Source organism: Phacochoerus africanus, chromosome 2, assembly GCF_016906955.1.
Source record: "Phacochoerus africanus isolate WHEZ1 chromosome 2, ROS_Pafr_v1, whole genome shotgun sequence".
In the NCBI taxonomy this organism is placed as follows: Eukaryota; Metazoa; Chordata; class Mammalia; order Artiodactyla; family Suidae; genus Phacochoerus; species Phacochoerus africanus.
In genome coordinates, this window is record NC_062545.1 from 266,677,047 (window position 1) to 266,699,351 (window position 22,305).

At 40.5% G+C, this 22,305-nt stretch overlaps 1 pseudogene; it reads left to right on the forward strand.

Moving 5' to 3' along the window:
• Positions 1-18,597: 18,597 nt before the first annotated feature.
• Positions 18,598-19,551, forward strand: LOC125120939 (olfactory receptor 5C1-like; annotated as a pseudogene).
• Positions 19,552-22,305: the final 2,754 nt, after the last annotated feature.

Below are 22,305 nucleotides of genomic sequence, written 5' to 3' on the forward strand. Positions count from 1 at the left end.
GAAAGGTCCAAGCACTCCTTCTGAACACCTTGCAAGGTTAGGCAAATTGCTTCTGTATGGCTCATGGGACACCAGGAAACTTCTTCACAGTCCTTCTTTGACCATATAGATACCTTGGAGGCTGGCTGGCTCCCACAGTGGAATAAGACACTGTAATCACATCCTTGGATGAGAATATAGTGAAGGGAAATGGACTGGGGTCCTTCTGCTGTAGGCTCAGGTATATGTAAATGTTGACAATTTTTCATAATATTGAACTAAGAAAAATCCAGTTCTTTGAACCTATTGTGCCTGTTGATCAGAGTGAATGACATAAAGAAGGAGGCTCATATAAAAGCTGAGGATGGCCTAGGGAAGTGGGCTGAGTATTTCTGACATTGAAGAGGCTGATAGAGGAGGTATTAGACAAGAAGACTGAAAAGAAGGAGTCATATAAGCCAAGAACAGAAGAAGTTTAGAGAGGCAGAAGCTATTAATCCACATCAAAATATGGTGAAAGTTTAAGCGAAATAAGCCTGGAAGATTGTCCATTGGCTTTAGTGACAAGGAGGCCATTGGTAATGAGGTTTTAGGTAATGACAAGGTGACATTTAGGCTTTAATGACAAGGTGACATTGATAATGAGGTTTCAAGGTAGGGATGTAAAAGGAACCAGAGTGTAGTGGGTTACGGAATCACTTGCGATTCTGTACATTAACAATGAACAATCTGAAAAGTAAATTTAAAAACACAATACTATCAGTAGCATCAAAAGAATAAATCCGGAAATAAACCCTGACACCTATGGTCAATTAATCTTTGACAAGGGAGGCAAGAACATAAAATGGGACAAAGAAAGTCTATTCAGCAAGCATTGCTGGGAAACCTGGACAGCTGCATGCAAAGCAATGAGACTAGAACACACCCTCACACCATGCACCAAAATAAACTCAACATGGCTGAAAGACTTAAATATATGACAGGACACCATCAAACTCCTAGAAGAAAACAGAGGCAAAACACTCTGACATCAACATCATGAATGTTTTCTCAGCTCACTCTCCCAAAGCAACAGAAATAAGACCAAAAATAAACCCATGGGACCTCATCAAACTGAAAAGCTTTTGCACAGCAAAGGAAACCCAAAAGAAAACAAAAAGACAACTTACAGAATGGGAGAAAACAGTTTCAAATGATGCAACCGACAAGGGCTTAATCTCTAGAATATATAAACAACTCATACAACCCAGCAGCAAAAAAGCCAATCAATCAATGGAAAAATGGGCAAAAGACCTGAATAGACATTTCTCCAAAGAAGATATACAGATGGCCAACAAACACATGAAAAAATGCTCAACATCGCTGGTTATAAGAGAAATGCAAATCAAAACCACCATGAGATATCATCTCACACCAGTCAGAATGGCCATAATTAATAAATCCACAAATAACAAGTGCTGGAGGGGCTGTGGAGAAAAGGGAACCCTCCTGCACTGTTGGTGGGAATGTAAACTGGTACAGCCACTATGGAGAACACTTTGGAGATACCTTAGAGATCTATCCATAGAACTTCCATATGACCCCGCAATCCCACTCTTGGGCATCTATCCGGACAAAACTCTATACTTAAAAGAGACACGTGCACCCGCATGTTCATTGCAGCACTATTCACAATAGCCAGGACATGGAAACAACCCAAATGTCCATCAACAGAGGATTGGATTCAGAAGATGTGGTGTATATACACAATGGAATACTACTCAGCCATAAAAAGGAATGACATAATGCCATTTGCAGCAACATGGATGGAGCTAGAGAATCTCATACTGAGTGAAATGAGTCAGAAAGACAAATACCATAGGATATCACTTATAACTGGAATCTAATATCCAGCACAAATGAACATCTCCTCAGAAAAGAAAATCATGGACTTGGAGAAGAGACTTGTGGCTGCCTGATGGGAGGGGGAGGGAGTGGGAGGGATGGGGAACTTGGGCTTATCAGACACAACTTAGAATAGATTTACAAGGAGATCCTGCTGAATAGCATTGAGAACTTTGTCTAGATACTCATGTTGCAACAGAAGAAAGGGTGGGGGAAAAAATATAATTGTAATGTATACATGTAAGGATAACCTGACCCCCTTGCTGTACAGTGGGAAAATAAAAAAAATTATTAAAATAAATAAATAAATAAATAAATAAATAAAATAAATTTCTTAGTAGTTCCTGTTGTAGCTCAGTGGTTAAGGAATCTGACTAGGAACCATGAAGTTGTGAGTTAGATCCCTGGCCTCACTCAGTGGGTTACGTTTCCGGGATTGCCGCGAGCTGTGGTGTAGGCTGCAGATGTGGCTGGGATCCCACGTTGCTGTGGCTCTGGTGTAGACCAGCTACTACAGCTCCATTTTGACCCCTAGCCTGGGAACCTCCATATGCCTTGACTGTGGCCCTAGAAAAGATGAAAAGATAAAAAAAAAAAGAATAAATTACATAGGAATAAACTTAACCATATTCTAATGTGATCTATGTACTTGGCTGAGCATGAAATATTGGATAAAAGAAATTAAAGAAGACCCAAATACATGGAAAGACTTCATGAATAGGAAGATTATGAATTATTAAAATGTCCATAATATACAAAGTGATCCACAGATTCAATGCAATTTCTAGAAAATCCTCAAATCCAAATTGTCTTTTTAATAGAAATGGTAAAACTCATATAGAATTATAAAGGACCCAAAGTGTCAAAAACAATCTTGAGAATAAAAAACAAAGTTGTAGGCTTAATAACATGTATTACAAAGTGACAGTAATCAAAATAGTATGGTATTGGCATAATGACCAATGGGACAGGACAAAGAACCCAGATTAAAAACAAATACATACCATCACCTAATTTTCTTTTTTTATTATTCTTTTTAAGGTGGCACCTGCAGCATATTTCCCTGGCAATGGGTAGAATCAAAGATGCAGCTGCTGGACTACACCACAGCCACAACAATGCCAGATCTGAGCCACATCTGCAAACTACACCACAGCTCACAGCAACACCAGATCATTAACCCACTAAGCAAGGCTAGGGATCAAACCCACACCCTCATGGGTACTAGTTGGGTTTGTTACAAGTGAGTCATGATGGGAACTCCACCACTAATTTTCAAAGGTATCAAAAATATACAATCAAACATTTCCTGGTTGCCCAGCCAGTTACGGATCCAGCATTTTCACTGATGTGGCTCAGATTGCTGCTGATTTGATGCAGGTTTGATCCCTGGCCCAGGAACATCTATAGCCTTGAACAAAGAAAGAAGAAGAAAATATAATATACAATGAAGATAGCAGAGTCTCTTCAATAAATGGTGTTGGGAAAAATGGATATCCACATGCATAAGAATTAATTTGGACCATTATTTTAAACCATTTATAAAAATCATTTTGAAATTGATACAGATTTACATATTTGATCTAAAAATATAAAACTCTTGGAAGAAAAGTTCCTTGACATTGGTCCTGGCAACAAGTTCTTGTACATGATGCCACAAGCATAGGTAGAAAAATCAAAAAAAGATAAGCGGGAATATATCAAACTAAAAATTTCTGCAAAGCAAATGAAACAACAGAGTGAAAAGGCTTTAGGGAATAGGAGAAACTATTTACCAAAAAAAATATGTGATATGATGTTAATCTACCAAAAATAGAAGCAACTCCTACAACTCAGTAGCAAAAAAAGCACACCAATAATCTGATTTTTTAAAAGGGCAAAGGACTTGAATAGATGTTTCTCTCAAGAAGACATACAAATGGCCAATGAGTATATGAAAAGATATTCAATGTTAGTAATCAATCAGGGAAATGCAAATAAAATAAACATGAGATAACACTTCACACCTGTTAGAATGGTCATTACCAATAAACAAAGCAAACAAAACAAAATAACAAGCATTGATGAGGATGTGGAGAAACTGGAACCCTTGTACACTATTGATGGGATTGCAAAATGAAACAGACACTATGGAAAACAGGATGGAGTTTCCTCAAAGTCTTAAAAACAGAACTACCATATTATCCAACAATCCAGCTCCTGGGTATTAGTCCAAAAGAATTGAAACCAGGATCCCAAGGATATATTTGCAATTCCATGTTCATGCAGCATTTTTCACAATGTCCAACATAGGCAGACAACCTAATTATACCTTAACGAATGGATAAAGAACATATGGTGTATACCTACAATGAAATACTACTCAGCCATTAAAAAACAAGGAAATTCTGCAATATATGACCCCATGGTAAACATGGAAGATGTCATGCTACGTGAAATAAGCCAGTGGCAGAAGGACAAATATTGCATGACTCCATTAACGTGAAGTAGCTGAAACAGGCACATTCATAGAAACAGAAACTAGAATGGTTGCCCCTAGGGGTAGGAAGGAGGGCAATGGGGAATTGCCGTTCAGTTGGTAAAGAGTTTTTCATATAACATGAAAGAAGTTCTAGACACTTGCTTTACAACAATTGTGCTTATCATTAATACTATACACTGCAATTGAAAACATGTAAGAAGGGAGATCTCATGTTACAGTTTTTTTAACCATTTTTTTTTTATTTTATTGGAATGCAGTTCCCTTACAAATTTGTATCAATTCAGGCATAGAGCAGGGTAAATAAATTATACATATATCCATTCCTTTTCTGATTCTTTTTCCATAGGTTATTCTTTTCCCATAGAGCAACTTTCCCTGTGCTTTACAGCAGGTCCTTGTTCCCTATCTATTTTATATATAGTAGTGTGTGTATATATCAATCCCCACCCCTTTAATCCCCCACCACATCTCCCCTTTGGTAAACCTAAGTTTTAAACACAATTTAAAAATATAATGATACAAGGGGAAAAAAGAGGCCTAACAAAAGTAAAAAAAGGAACAGAACCAGATAGCTCACAAAGTACAAGACTCTATCTTTGAAAATGTTATGAAAACAACAGCTAATAACACAAAAACATATTGAGATAAGAAAGAATGTATGAGCTAAGGTTTCATATCCAATCAAATTTACTTTCAGTATGAAAGCCTCTTTCACTATTCAAGTTCTCCTGAGGAACCTACTACAGCACAAGTTTCAGGAACCACGATGACTCACCAGACAGCAACTTAACAACAGGTGACAAACAGCAAGCATTTATTTACCTGTGGAACTAGTACTAAATGGAGTGATGTCACCAAGATGGTGGAGAAGCAGATCCCAGCATCCACCCCCCACCCACAAAGATGAGCAACTAGACAGCTCTCCACCAACAAAAACAGCTCTGGGAGAGCTCCCAAATCTACTTAAGAGACTTCAGGAGTTCTCCTGCAGCTCAGCGAGTTAAGGATCTGGCATTGACACTGAAGCTGCTGTGGCATGGGTTTGATCCCTGACCTGGGAACTTTCATGTGCCATGGGTGCAGCCAAAAAGAGAGAGAGATGGGTGTGCGTACTTCAAAAACACAATGACAAAAAATATACCCTTGAGAATAAAAACACAAAAAAGGAAGGACAAACAGCTTCATTTTGCCTGCATCAGCCCATACTCCAGGCTGGAACTGCTTGGTGCCAAGGGGAACTCCCCAGTGGGAAGGAGTTCCCCTCTCAGGAAAAGGAAGAGTGGTAAGTGAGCAAATAGCTTCCCAAGCCTTTGGGGACATCCGCTGAGGGTCCAGCTTCAACCAACCCAGAGACCTGCAAAGATGAGACACAGAGATTTCTAGGAAGAAGGAAGAAATATTGAGGCTTGCAGTATCAGCCATGCAGTAAGAGAGACCACAGTTCCCAGGGACCTGCTTTGCCAGTGACCCCAGCAGCTCTCTCCACTGAAAAAATCCATAGCTGGCACATCCATCAAGATCCCCTGCAGATTTCACTACATTTGTCCCACATGTATTTGCACTTCTGGATGCCAGCCACTTGAGTCCCTCTCTGTTGCCCCCACCATCCCTGCCATATACAATGGAATGTTGCAGCATTGTTCTCCAAGCCAAGATATGGACGAAAACCTAAGTGTCCATCAACTGATTAACAGATATAGAAAAAGTAGTGTGTGTGTAGATAGATGATAGATATATAGATACATACATACATATATACATAGAAATGGTTGTAGGTCTAGAATTCCAGTAATAAGATGATAGAAAAGCTCTGGAGGTAATGGTTGCACAACCATGTGAATGTACTTAATGTCACTGAACTATACATTTAAAAATGGTTAAAATGTTAAAATTCATGTAAGGTGTAGTTTTTTAAAATAGTTTTCTTTTAATGGATGGATTGATAGGTGTGGCTATATCAGCACCAACTAATCAACAAAGAACATTTTTTAAGTTTCACCAAAGAACTTTTGTGTGAAGACCTGGAATCTTCTCTTGATCCTTTATATTCTCACCCACCTCTTGGGAGAAGCCCCAGGCTTTATCTATGCATTTGTCTCTGTCTCTTTAGAAATTACTAACAAGGCCTAATTGTCTGGGATGCTAAGAAAACCAATGCTATGGCAGCCTGGGTTTCATTGGTCTCTATTGAGAGTCCTCAGTTCCCAGATCAGGGATTGGACCTGGGCCACAGCGGTGAAAGTTTCAAATCCTAACCTCTAGACCACCAGGGTACTGCCTCTATGGAGAGGTCTCTTCTCTCCAAGCAAATTATTTAACAATCTCCCTAAGTGTTGGTCCCTGGGGAGGCTTCCTGTCTCCTTGGTATGAAGTCACATGCAGGACAGTCAGGTATTTCCAAGCCCCCACCCAATCCATTAACACCTGATGGAGCCTGAACGTGGCAGGTGGTGGATTGTTGGGGATGGATGGACGGCTCATGATTCCAGCACCAGGGGCTCCATGGAAGGGTCATCTCTCAGGAGGGAGAAGAAAAGTGGCCACTTCAGGAATTGATAACCTTATTTCTAGGCTGAGGCAACAATCACAGGCACTCAATATGCAGGTCTTGACACCTGCCTCTAGAATACTTTATTGGCCTGCTCTGAACATTCCCTCTATGCCCCAAGCCCTCCAGTCCTCCTCTAGACACCAGGCCAGTAAGGCTGAGGAGAAGGTGACTCTGGCTGTCACCATCACTTACCTGAGTAAGTAGCTGGTATCCTCAACTCTATACCTAGAGTATTTCTAACCTGGAGTGTAAGAAACTTTCAAACCTTCTGATCTGATACATTCATTTTTACCAAGAAGGAAAACTAGTGGTCTGATTACATGCAGGACTAAATGTCAGGGTTGGGCTAAAAGAGAGGTTATCTAGTCCTTCCCACCCTACCTCCTATATTTCTTTGAGGGTTTCAAGCTCCTCCATGCACCTTGTTTCCCTTCTCCATTCACAAAATTGAGGGACGATTGGCTCTGAGTGGGTGAAACTCCAAAAGAATTGACCCTTTCATAGGAAGAGTGTAGCTCGAGGATGCTGATGCATAAAAGTCCAGGTTCTGTCATCCCAGAATGTCCCCAATACCTCCTCCTTGAGGCCTCAACTGGCCCTCTGCAAATAGATGATCTAGATCATAATTTAGGTTTGGATATTTTCTTTAGCACTGAAAGCTTGTCTTCAAAACTATCCTTTAAAACAAAATCTGTAAGACTCACGAAGGCAGATTTTTTCTGAATAAAAAGGAAGAATTCTGGGACTCCTAAGTCTTGCTATTCACACTATGTCTATCACACAGGAGTGTCAACTATGAGTTAGAGGAAGAATGGGACAAGAGATATGGGAAGATTTGAAGCTCCGTCCTGGGGGTAGGGGGACAGGTGACACTGAAGGCAGGAGACAGATGACATGGAAAAGTGAAGGCTCAGGAATATGTGGTCATTGTCCTTAAACACCTGCAGAGTGATTTGGTGTCTCCTCACCTATGTGACCCCAGGACCTCTCATGACTGCTGGCATTCAGGAAGTGCTTGCTGAATGCTTAACAAATCAATAATTCCACAGGAAAGGAGAAAAGCAAAATTGTGGTCATTTGTCACAACTGAAGACAGTTAAGAAAGGCTATTGGTTTAGAATGGATAAGCAATAAATCCCTACTGAATAGCACAGGGAACTCTACCTCATCTCTTGGAAGAGACCATGATGGAAGATAATATAAGAAAAAGAATATATATATATATATATATCTTATATATAATATAAGAAAAAGAATATATATATATATCTTATATATAATATAATAAAAAGAATATATATATATATATATCTTATATATAAGAAAAAGAATATATATTTATCTTATATATAATATAAGAAAAAGAATATATATATATATATATATATATATATATATATATATATATATGACTAGGTCACTTTGCTGCACAGCAGAAATTGGCACAATGTTGTAAATCAACTATAATTTTTGAAATACTAAAAAACACAAAATGGAAGCCTATTGGAAGTGTGAGGTTCAGAATTCTTGACTCCTGGCTTTAACTCCAAAAATATAGATGTGGCTCCTTGTGATTCCATGAAGTTAGAAGCAGTGAGTTCTCTGTCTCTAGATGTATTCAAGCCAGGTGACCACTGTCAAGGCTACTCTAGGTTTCCTGTTCTGGGTGATGGTTTGGAAAGGATGATCTCTGAGTTTTCTTCTGGATCTGAGATTATTCAGGTCTATACACATTTCTTCAGGCACTGTCTGAACATCTATTATGTGCCAGTTTTGTAAGGTTTATATACACAAATCTATTAATTAATGTTGTTAAAGAGCAAAAATAATTAAAATGGGCATTTATCAGAAGCTTATTTTGTGCCACCTAAATTACTAGCTGATTTGCAGGCATATTATGATGATCCTAACTCCTTTTTTTTTTTTTAATGGCTGCACTCCTAGCATATGGAAGTTCCTGGGCCAGAGACTAAATCCAAGCCATAGAACTGACCTACTTGGCAATGCTGGATCCTTTCATCCACTGCATCAGGTTAGGGATCAAACCCACACCTACATATTGACCTGAGCCACTTCCATCAGATTCTTAACCCACTGTGCCACAGCTGGATCTCCCCTTATAACTACTTGGAAGCATATACTCTTTAATTCCTTTCTTTGTAAATAAGAAAACTAAGAGATAATGCTAAAGCAGCACACCTAAGTCACTCTTCCAAGTATTAGGAAGGCTAGGACTCAAATACTGGACTAATCTCAGAGCCCTCAATCCTGACCACTAAACCTGATTCAGTAGGGTCTGCAATTACATTATTTTATTTTATTGTGGTAGGAACACCTAATGTGAGTATACTCTCCTAGCAAATGTTTAAGTGTAGTTTTAACTAGAGATACAGTGCTGCACAGCAAATCCCCAGAGCTTATTCATCATGCTTAACTGAGAGGTCATGCGCATTGATTACTTCAGTCTTCTGTGAGAGAAGGTCATTGACTTCTGATCATGTTCCATGGCAGCTAAGTCTCTGCTCTATAAATTTCTGAGCAGAGTGACAATTCCTTCCAGACAGGGGTCCTGCTTTCTTCTCTCTAGGACTTGCTTCTCTGTGCCCATTTCCAGGATAAGAATCCAGCTCCTGAAGCCAAGAACTTTGCTATCTAGTCCTCTCTGTTATGTTCCAGCATTATCTGCACCTCTTATAAAGTTCTCCTGCTCAAATGACCACCTAGGACTAATCTCAACTCTGATCTACTGTCAAGACCTGCACCTGTTACTTCTGTGGTGCCACTCATTTTTTCTTTTTCAGCCACACCCAAGGCATAAGGAAATTCCCAAGTTGGGAATTAAATCCAAGCCACAGATGTGGCAAAGTTGGATCCTTAACCCCCTGTGCTGGGCTGGGGATCAAACCGGTGCCACTACAGAGACAATGCTGTATCTTTAACCTGCTGCACCGCAGAGAGAAATCCTGTAATGCCATTCTTAATACCACCTACCTGCATAAAATAAAAAGTTTAACCAAACCAGGCAGAATCTCTCCTGCTGCCAGAAAGTGGTCTTCACTCTGCTATACAGTTCTAGAAAGCTGTATTGTCCTCAGACCTTACACCTTAAGCAGTTTCACTTTCTGGAGGGTGACTTTGCACTTTCATGGAATCCCTGATATAATTGTTACCCAAAGTCCCAAATGCATCCCACATTTTTTTCCCAAAAGACTGGAGCTAGGAATACCAACTCTTTTTTTTTTTTGTCTTTTCCAGGGCCACACTGTGGCCTATGGAGGTTCCCAGGCTAGGGGTCAATTGGAACTGTAGGCAATGGCCTACACCAGAGTCATAGCAATGCAGGATCTGAGTCATGTCTGTGACCTACACCACAGCTCAGGGCAACAATGGATCCTTAGCCCACTATGCAAGGCCAGGGAATCAAACCTGCAACCTCATGGTTCCTATTCTGATTCGTTAACCACTTAGCCACAATGGGAACTCCAAGGACCACCAACTATTAACTTCACATGGAGAAGTTAAGGTAGACTTTTTTTTAGGGACACACCCATGGCATATGGAGGTTCCAAGTATAAGAGTCAAATCAGAGCTGTAGCTGCCAGCCTATACCACAGCTCACAATAATACTGGATCCTTAACCCACTGAGTAAGGCCAGGGATCAAACCTGTGTCCTCATAGATACTAGTTATTCATTTCCATGGAGCCACCATAGGAACTCCAAGATATTCTGATACTCATGCTTAGGAAACTAGAAAGAGAAACCCTGTCCAAAAAATAACAGTATGAGAAGGTAAATTTCATAATTTCTGTGTTTATGGACCAAGGAAATGTAAGCTCAGGAGGGGACTCATGTTCATCTTACAGAGGAGAAAAGCAAAGCTCAAAGGGACTAAAAATTCCCCCCAATTGAAAAGGCACATGAGGAACAGAGCAATAAAGCAGTAAACCACATCACCCAGAGCTTTGTCACCACATCCTGTGTCCCATGTTCACACATCATCACCTGCAACTAACAATGGCAGTAACATCACTGCCCTTGATAGCAGCCTTCCCTCTATATATGTTATCTCAGGAATGATGGCAGTGAGTCCATGAGGTAGATACACATGGTACAAAACCAGAATCAGAGATTTGGTGGGAAGTAATTAACCAAAGACAGTGAATATAAGGAAGATAACTGATTCCCACCCCATCTCCAGAGGCCAAAGCCCAGGCATTCAAACAAAAGGTGAGGAGGAGGAAGCTGATGATTAAAATGAAAATGGTGTGCCCTTCTTAATAAAGTTGATTTTCAGTTTGCAGTGTTCTCCTATCTACTCTAATTCATGGGAAGGGTCTTCAAAGCAAAAGGGGCCAGAGCATTCCCAGCAGAGCTAGAGAGACCTAAGGTGCAGCTGGCTCCTCTCTGAAGAAACTATTCCTGCTTCCATCTCCCTCGATATGTGTGCTTGTGCACACACATTCACACATACACACACAGCTCTTGATTTTGACCAATAAACCCTAGTATATACATGAACCTCAAGTGAGCACAACAATAAGATAAGAAATTGAAATGAGTGTTCTACAGGTTTTTTTAAGGAAACCAAACTTGGAAACATTTTCCACGTGAACCCCAGTCCACTCTCATTCAGAACAGGAGTCCAGACCTCAAACTATACTATAGCATGATGCCTCCTTATTAGAGACCACAGTGCCCTATTTGTACATTTTGCAAATCAGCATTTAGACATACTAGTGAATCTCAGTGATGTTTTCAAGGGGTAGAGGAAAATAGATCAAAGTCCTTGGACTCTGTAATTTGAGAGCCTATTTTATTTACATAAGGTTCTGCTCTAATTCAATAAATGCAATAGAACCAGAATAGCCAATATATTCTTGAAAAAGAAGATGAAAGTTGATAGACTCACACCTCCTGATTTCAAAACTTACTACAAACTAAGTAACTAATTACCAATTCATGCTTAGTACTTCACATGAAAAGATGCTCAACATCACTAATCATCAGAGAAATGCAAATCAAACTGCAATGAGATATCACCTCACACCTGTGAGAATGGCCATCATCAAAAAGAACACAGATAACAAATGTTGGCAAGGACATGGAGAAAAGGAAAACCTGGTGCACTGTTGGTGGGACTGTAAATTGGTGCAGCCACTATGGAAAACAGTATAATAGTTTCTCCAAAAACTAAAATAGAACTACCCTATGACCCAAAAATTCCACACTTGGGTGTATAACCCACCCCCAATAAAAATAAAAAATCACAAATAAAACACTAATTCAAAATGATACATGCACCCCAATATTCATAGCAGCATTATTTACAATTGCCAAGATATGGAAGCAACCTGTGTCCATCAACAGTTGAATATGTGTGTATATAAATACATACACACACAGACAGATATATACATATACATATATACACAATGAGCTACTAATCAGCTGTAAAGAAAATGAAATTTTGCCATTTGCAGCACCATGGGTGGTACTGAAGGGCATTATGCTAAGTGAAAAAAGTCAGAAAAAGACAAATATATGACATCACTTATATATGGAATCTTTTTTTTTTCTTTTTGCCTTTTCTATGGCTGCTCTCCACAGCATATGGAGGTTCCCAGGCTAGGGGTCCAATCAGAGCCATAGCCACCGGCCTATGCCAAAGCCACAGCAATGCAGGATCTGAGCCGTGTCTGCAACCTACACCACAGCTCATGGCAATGCCGGATTCCTAACCCACTGAGCAAGGCCAGGGATCGAACCCACAACCTCATGGTTTCTAGTCAGATTCATTAACCACTGTGCCACAACCAGAACTCTGACATCCCTTATATATGGAATCTTAAAAGTAAAATACACTAGGGAACATAACAAAAGAGAAGGAGACTCACAGATACGGAGAACAAATTAGTGGTCACCAGTGAGGAGAGGGAAGAGGGGAGGGGCAAGATCAGTTCAGAAGGTTAAGAGGGACACACTATTAGGTATAAAGTAAGCCACATGGATATATTGTACAACATGGGGAATATAGCCAATATTTTATAATAACTATAAAGGGAGTATAACATTTAAAAATTATCAATCACTATATAGTACACCTGTAAGTTATATAATTTTAGTACAGAAACTGTACTTCAATTGGAAAGGACATTGCCATACTAGCATAATGATAAACAAAGGAATACAATTGAGAGTCCACAAATAAACCTTCACATTTATGGGCAATTTATTTTCAAGAAGTTTTCCAGGGAAATGCAAGGGAAAGAATAGTGCTTTCAACAAAGCCTGCTGAGACAAGTGAATAGCCAGATGCAAAAGAATGAAGCTGGACCTTCACCTCACACTTCATGCAAAAATTAACTCAAAAGGATGATAGGGCTCAATGCAAGAGCTTAAACCACAAGACACTTGGAGAAAAGCATGTGAGTGAGATGCTTTGTGACCTTAGATTAGGCAATTGTTTCTTAGGTATGACACCAAACTGCTTTTCTGCACAAGAGGTAATAGAAAAAAAAGGATCAACAGGAATTCATTAAAATCACCAAGTTGTACCTCAAAAGATACCATCAGGAGAGTGACTAGGAAACCCATGGAAATGTATAAATATATGAAATCATATTGTTGATAAGATACTTGTATAAGAATATATGAAGAATTCTCACACTTCAGCAAAAAGACCAATAACTCAATTTTAAAATGTGCAAAGGATTTAAACAGACATTTTTCCAAATGAAAAAATACAAATGGCCAATTAGCACATGAAAAATACTCAACATCATTAATCATTAGGAAATACAAATCAAAATCACAATGAGATACCACTTCACTTCCACTGGGATGGTTAATATTTAAAAAAAAAAAAGGACAATAATCAAAATGTTAGCAAGGAATTAGAGGCAGGTGAACTCTTCTATATTGGTAGTAAGACCATAAAATAATGCAGCCAATTTGGAAAACATGGTCAGTTTATCAAAATTTTCAAACAAAGAATTACCATACCATCCAGGAATTCCATTCCTAGGCATATAACTAAGAAAACCTACATCCACGTAAAAGCCTGTACATGAATGGTCATAGCAGCACTATTCATAACAACCAAAGAGTGGAAACCACCCAGTAAAGCACACAATTGTTGAAAATTTTTTGTTAACTGTAGTATCAGTTCAGGCCCACAATAAACAAAAGCCAAAACCTGATTAGGGGAAAAACATATTAGGGAAAATGCTTTTGAAAGATAAAGAGGATAGGAAAGACACCCACACACCCGCCCCTCCATTCACATAAAGCATAATTCAGTTGCCATGGAGGAGGGGGCAGGAAACCCAGCTGTCTGTTCTCAAACTGGCCCCTGAAAAAAAGAGCCAGCCACCATCCCCCAGCAGTATCATGGTAGGAGGCAGTTATCGTAAGCAAGAGAAATTACTTACAAGGCTTGTCTTTGTAGCCAAAGGCAGCTCTCCACTCCTGCTGGCCAGGATCTTGAAAGCTTTTACAGAGGCCCTCAGTGGGTTTAGACTCGCATGTTGTCCAGAGAGTCTCAGCAACACACTGTTCCTTCAAGGCTGCCTCCTCGAAAATGGCTTCCAGGCTGGGAACTGAGGGCAGAGGGTATATTTCAAGGACAGAGGTGGGTCAAGGCACCTCCAATCAGCCAAGTCCCACTTGCAAGTCAATCAGCAATCACCTCTTCTCTGTCCTCTCTGTGTCCTCTCCGGATGTAACTGAACAGGACCCTAGGGGGTTTTCCTCAGAAACTCACCCCGCTCCCCTGCTCCACCCCATATCCTCAGTCTGCTGCTGATTTGTAGACAAACGTTAGCCTCCCAGGCCTTCCCCAAGTTCCAAAGAATATATTTAATCAGAGAAGTGAGAAAAATATAGAAAGAGGGAAACAATCAAGCCAAATTAAAAAAAAAGAATGTAGCCACAAAACAAAATCAAGGACTTTTAGTTCCTCCTCAAGGGATAAAGGTAATATTCTGAGCCGTTTCCTCTGAGCTGTTTAGCAGACACTGAAAGCCCTACCAGGTGGGAAAAATTAACTACTTGCTAACCACAAGCACATGGACTGGTTGGAACCCCAAGTTTAATGATGTTGACTCCTGATTACCTCACCACCAACCCATTAGAGGAATGTCCACCAGCTGGTCCTGCACCTGCAACCTTCTCCCTCACTCTGTCTTTAAAAACCTTTCCCCTGAAAGCCATTGAGTGTTTTGAGCATTAGCCACTTTGAAGCCCTGCAACAAATGCTGCCCTTTCCTTCACTGCCACCCACAGTCAGGAGAGGCTTTACTGCACGCAGGTGAAGAGACAGAAATTTGGCTTGCCGACACCAACACTCTGGTGACCAGCTCAGGTGCTCTCACTTGTCTCCCTCTTCTGCAATGTGCCCTGAATGGCCAGCAAGGGGTGTCACTGGCTTGGAGGTTGCTCATTGGGTGGTGTCTGGATGCATTTGGAGGCAGATATCATAGCAACAGTGTAGGCTCCTGCAAGAAAAACACAGTTTAGGATAATGATTTCCAAAATAAGTAACAAACTTTTCCACCACAAACCCATGATCTGAATCACTTATTAAGTCCCCTAGACTGGGGACTCAGGACAGTCACTTGTGCCTTCATGTGATTTAATACAATGATACATTCATAGACTCATCAGGTAAGAACACACAACACTCTGGATAATGGCACAAGCACCGCCTTGCAAGGCAGTGATAATGTTGTCCAGGCCATCCTTTTTTTTTTTTTTTTTTTTTTTTTTTTAGGGCTGCAGGCTGGGCATATGCCACAGCAGTGACAAAGAAAGTTGCTTAACCTGATGAACCACCACAGAACTTCCCAAGTCAGCAGTTTGGTGCATTGTCTGTATACTGTGATTAACATAAAAAGAATATTCATGCCTAATGTTATTGATTGTGTGTGCCCAAGGCCAGTTTTCTGGATCAGTACTGGTAATAGCAAATGGATCAATAGTAGGATTAAAGTGAAAGGCAAAAAACATATGATATCACTCATATGTGGAACCTAAAATATGACATAAATGAACTAGTCTACAAAACAGAAACAGACTCACATACATAGAGAACAGACTTTTGTTTGCTAAGGGGGAAGTGGGTGGAGGAAAGATGGATTGGGAATTTGGGATTAGCGGATGTAAACAATTATACATAAAATAGATAAATATCAAGGTCCTACAGTATAGCACAGGGAACTATGTTCAATATCCTGTGATAAACTAAAAGAAAAGAATATGAAATAGAATGTGTATATATGTATAACTGAATCACTTTGCTGTACAGTAGAAATGAACACATCATTGGAGTTCCCATTGTAGCTCAGCAGGTTATGAAGCTGACTAGTATCCATAAGGATTCAGGTTTGATCCCTGGCCTTGCTCAGTAGGTTAATGATCTGGCATTGCTGTGGCTGTGGTCTAGGCTGGCAGGTACAGCTCAGATAAGAGCCCTGGCCTGGGAACTTCCATAACACATATGCACATATGCACCAGAAAGTGGTGGAATCCAGACTTAAAGCCAAATCTGCATGCTATTAATGTTCACATTGTTTTCCATTTCGTATGTTCAACTAAAGTCTATTGAGCACTGATTACATACCAGACTTTGGAGGGACAAAAATAAATCACAGGGCCATAATTAGCACATACAAGGACTCAATAAACATTTGTTGAATGAATATTGGACTAAAGAGCTCAAAGCCCACAGGACAGTCACATAAGTAATATGTGCAATAGAATGAGGAAACACAGTAATAGAAATAAGCTCCAGCACAGCCAGAACACAGAAGGGAGAAGTTTACTTTCCTCTGAGTCATTTAAGGAAGGCTCTACATTTGAGATAGTTTTTTTGCCAAACACAAAAAGAGGAAATGGGGAGTTCCCGTTGTGGTGCAGTGGTTAACGAATCCAACTAGGAAACATGAGGTTGTGGGTTCGATCCCTGGCCTTACCCAGTGGGTTAAGGATTCTGTGTTGCTGTGAGCTGTGGTGTAGGTCACAGATGCAGCTCGGATCCCACGTTGATGTGTCTCTGGTGTAGGCCAGTGGCTACAGTTCTGATTTGACGCCTAGCCTGGGAACCTCCATATGCAGTGTGAGCGGCTCAAGAAAAGGCAAAAAGACAAAAAAAAAAAAAGAGGAAATGGGTTATAGGCAAAAGGAAAAAGTGAAAAGGCACAGGAGGGTGAAGCAATATTATATTTTCTGGAAACTACAGTATCCCTGGTTGCCATAAAGTTGCTTTATTCCAGGATCAAGAAAAGACATCTAGCTCAATTTAATTCATTTAACTGATCCTTCATTAAAAGCCTGCTGTGTGCCAGGCTTTGTGTGAGATGTTTTACATGGATTATCTTATTGAATCCTTGCAGGTTTTTCTCATTATACACATAGGAAAATTGTGGTTTGGAGAGAAGAGTCCAGTCCGGGAATATTTTCAAATCTATTCTTTCCCCTCCTGGCCATCTCCCCTAGATGCCAGCCACTGCTGCATTATCCCTTCCCAGCTCTTACTCCAATGGTAAGATGTCCTCCCAGTCAAATTCAAGACATGTAGCTATTTACTTTATAAGGACAGTCTGTCCATTTCATTGCCTCTTTCCCCCCTTGGGAAACTGGAGAGGAGGAGGCACACAGAATCATGAGATTTGGGAGTTCCCCTGTGGCTCAGCATTTTAAGGACCCAACATAGACTCCATGAGGATGCAGGTTTGATCACTGGCCTTGCTCTTTGTGTTAAGGATCCAGCATTTCCACAGCTACAGAGTAGGTCACAGATGCAGCTCAGATCTGATGTGGCTGTGGCATAGGCCAGCAGCTGTAGCTCCAGTTCAGCCTTGAACCGGGAAACCTCCATATGCCAAGGATTTGGCCCTAAAAAGCAAGTAAATAAATAAATAAATAAATTCATAAATTAAAAAAATACTTGATTGCTAAAAAATAAAATACTAATACTACCCATCATTTAAGGCTTCAGGGAACCAGAGAAGGTGGTTCATCGGAGATCACTTATCACAAATCGCTAATAACAAAGATAACCATAATGAAATAGTGTGAGAATTACCAAAATGTGACACAGAGACTCAAAGTAAGCAAATGCTGTTGGAACAATGGTGCCACACCAATGGAGACCAATACAGCACAGGGAACTCTACCCAGTATCCTGTGATAATCTATAAGACTAAAGAAACTGAAAAGGAATGGGTGTATATATATGTATAACTGAATCACCTTGTTGTGTAGTAGAAACCAAATATACTTCAATAAAACTTTTTTAAAATTAAATATAAAAAAAGAAAAATGGTGCCATGAGATTTTAATTTGTAAAAAAAAAAAATGCTCTATCAGTAAAGCATGATAAATCAAATTTCACTAAATTACAATAAAGCAATTGATCACTTACTATGTGCCAGGCTATGTTCTCAGTTCTGTGGATATGAAATTAAGACAGGCATGATTTCCTCCCTCCTGAAGGTTAAATGGCAGTGACTTCTCAGCATTAGAAACAAAGCTTTGAAGAATGCTGTGGCTTGTCAAAAGTCACACAGCAATTTTTTTTAACCTGGTAGGACTAACACCCAAGTCCTGATACCAGTACAAAGCACTTTCTCCCCCATGATGGTCATGACCTTTCCCTTACCTCCCTCCGCTTTGTCTCTCCTCAGTTTCTGTTCAGCAGGATGAGGCCAGAGAACTTCACCTGGACCAGGGGTGCCCCTCCTGAATTCATTCTTCTGGGCATCACAGATTGCTGGGACCTGTGCATCACCCTCTTTCTGGTCTTCCTGCCCATATACCTGGTGAGCCTTCTGGGAAACATGGTCATGATGCCACTTATATGCATGGATGCCCAGCTCTACACACCCATGTATTTCTTCCTGGCCAACCTCTCCCTGTGGGATGCCTGCTATTCCTCAGCCAGCGGCCCCAAGATGCTGGTGGACCTGCTGCTGCCCCTTGCCACCATCCCCTATGTAGCCTGTGCCCTCCAGATGTTTACATTTGCAGGGCTGGGGATGCTGAGTATTGCCTGTTGGCAGCCATGGCCACTACAAGGCCATCAGAAACCCTCTTGTCTACACCATGGCCATGTCACTGAATCTCTTCCTGGCCTTGCTGGGAGCATCAGGCCTGGGCAGGGCAGTGAGTACTATGGTCCACATGACTTTCACCTTCCCCTTGAGCTTCTGCAGCTCCCAGGAGGTGAACACCTTCTTCTACAATATCCCTCCACTGCTGGCCACCTGCTGCAATGACACTAGTCTCAATGAACTCCTGCTCTTTGCTATCTGCAGCTTCATCCAGACAGCCATGGTGTTGGCTATTGCTGTGTCCTATGGGTTCATTGCCAGTGCTGTGATGAACATGCACTCGGTCCAGGACCTCTGGTGTGCAGCTTCTACCTGTGGATCCCACCTCATGGCCATGGCCATGCTGTGTGGGACACTCATTTTCATGTACATGCATCCCAGCTCCACCTACACCCTGACAGCAACAAGATGTCATCTGTGTTCTATACCTTTGTCAACCCAGCCCTCAAGCACTCATCTAACAGCCTCTGCAACAAAGAAGTCAAGGAGGAGCTCAGAAGGACCAGGAGCCAGTGCTGCTCTCCATGCCAGGTGGAGGGATGAGAGGTCCCAGCATGCTGGTTAGGACTGACCCTAAAGAAATGAGGATGCCCTTCCTGGTCCCTTTCACTGTGGGTAAAGATGGATATTCCTCTGGCTGGATGTCTTAAATTGTTTGAGGGGCTGAAAAGGGGGAAAAACCAAAGCTTACAGACAGGAGGCAGGAACCTGGAGTATTCTAGACCTAACAACAGAACCAAGATTAATTTCCTGTTAAACTGCCTTAGATCCCTCAATGTTCATAAAATGCAGGTTCCTGCTTGTTACCAGGTGCAATACTTGGTTTACCTGCCTTTTGTAATTTTCTTCTTTTTTTTTCTTTTTTCTTTTTACTTTGGCCACCTCTGCTGAATATGCAAGTTCCTGGGCCCAGAGTCCAACCTGTGCCTTTACCGTGACAACCCTAGATCCTTAACACACTGCACTACAAGGGAACTGCTTCCACCTGTACTTCTAAGAGGCTAATTCACAGATATACCAGGTAAGAGTTTTGTGGCCTCAATTGCCTCCAGATTTTGCCCTTTTATGGTTCTTCATGACCAGTGAGACTACTCCTGCTAACCTTGACTCCAAGAGAGCATTCTCAGACCCTCTTATGCCAAAGAATGGGACAGAACTGGGTGAGGCAAATGTCCCCATTAGGCTACATATTCCATCTCTCAGATACTAAGCAGCACCAAAATATATATGAGCTCATTCCTAAAATTCTAACAAATGGATTAGAATTTGATCAAGGGTAGATTACTTCAGGGCTCTGGTGGAAGTTAAGGAAGAGTCAAAATTGTGGTTATGGTTAGATCAGTGTTAGGATATATGTCCAAGAGTCGAATTTATAGGTCATATGTTAGTTCTATGTATAATTCTCTAAGGTACCTCCATACTGTTCTCCATAGTGGTTATACCAGCTTACATTCCCAGCGACAGTGTGGGAGGGTTCCTTTTTCTCCACACCCTATGCAGCATTTGTTATTTGTAGACATAGTAATGATGGCCACTCTGACTGGTGCGAGGCAAAACTTTCCTTAAAAAGACACATGCACCCTCATGTTCATTGCAGCACTATTCAGAATCACCAAGACATGGAAACAACTCAAATGTCCATAGACAGATGACTGGATTGGGAAGATGTGGTATATATACACAATGGAATACTGCTCAGCCATAAAAAAGAACAAAAGAATGACATTTGCAGCAAAATGGATGGAACTAGAGACTCTCATCCTGAGTGAAGTTAGTCAGAAAGAGAAAGACAAATATCATATGATATCACATATCTGGAATCTAATATATGGGACAAATGAATCTTTCCACAAAAAAGAAAATCATAGACTACCTGTCATAGGCCATTGAGGTGATAAGGAAATTGTCTACATCAGTAAAAATATGAATAAATACTTCTTTGTTATGCACCTGGCATAGGGGATGGATTTTTACTCACTGTGCCTCTCCATCAGTAACTTTGGAACAGGAACAAAGGAATTAGAGACATCTATGAGGGCCAAGTGGATGAGGAAGAAGTACATGGGGGTGTGGAGTCGAGGGTCCAGCCTGATGAGCAGGATGATGAGCAGGTTCCCCAGCACTGTGGTCAGGTACATGCCCAGGAACAGGGCAAAGAACATGCCCTGCTGCTCTGGCAAGAGGGGGAGCCCCAGGAGGAGGAACTCAGACATGCTCTTCTGGTCCTCCCTCCCCATGCTGTTCTTGTCTCAGCTGGGAAAAGGCAAAAGTGGAAAATGTCAATGAACACACCATAATATTTTAGGCATGTATTTTGTACTATAAAAAAATCTTAATTTTGGCTACATTGTCCTTTATTTTTCTTAAATGTTAGTGAATGTATCAGTCTTTCCAATTCTGGCCTCAATAATACATCAAACCTTCACATTAACCATGTTTTTTCCTAATGAAACTAATGGTCATTTATTCTTCATGCAATAAATAATTATTGGATAACAGCTTTATCCCATATTGAGTGCAGAGGAGTCAACAAGAAGTGAGAGGTCTCTGTGTTCAAATTTATATCTTTACATCAAGAGAAGCTTAAACCTCTGTAATTTTCTAAGATGAAAATGTGAAAAGGCACCAGATAAGAGTTATCATTCATTCATATCCTCTTAAAAAGTATATGAAACTCCTTGCATAAGAGTAGACTTACTACAGCTGTGTCATGGGCTTTCATGGTACTTTGCACCATCCTACCTGTTTTGAGTCACTTAAAATCCCCTGTTATAAAAATGTCCAATCCAGGCTTCCAAGCCAATGTCAATATTTCCAGGCACTGTTCCAATTGTTGTTTCACAAGCACTTTCAAATTAAATCATCAAAATAGCCATAATAAATATTCTTACACATATTTTAAACAGAAGAAAACAAAAGTATATACTATTTAAGTGTGTAAAGATACACACAGTTAAGTGCATCAGATGGAATCACAACACAAGTCTGACGAAGAGCAATGCTCGTAACCACTCACCGTGGAAATTATGCCATCAGTAAAATGTCCAGAGAAGCTATATTATGTCAGCTGTCTTTCTCCAAAATGTTCCTAACTCCCTCTAAGAAAAATTTAAAACTCCTATTTATATATCATACAAGGGATTTTCACATGCTTTAACCTCTGAAAACAGTAATTATATTTTTGGACTGCTTGGTATGCAAGGTGAATCTTAGGTCTTCATTTTATAAAGGTGGAAAGTGTAGCTAGGAGATGAATTACTTACCTCAGGTGACTTGGCTTTTTGATGGTGGTTCCCA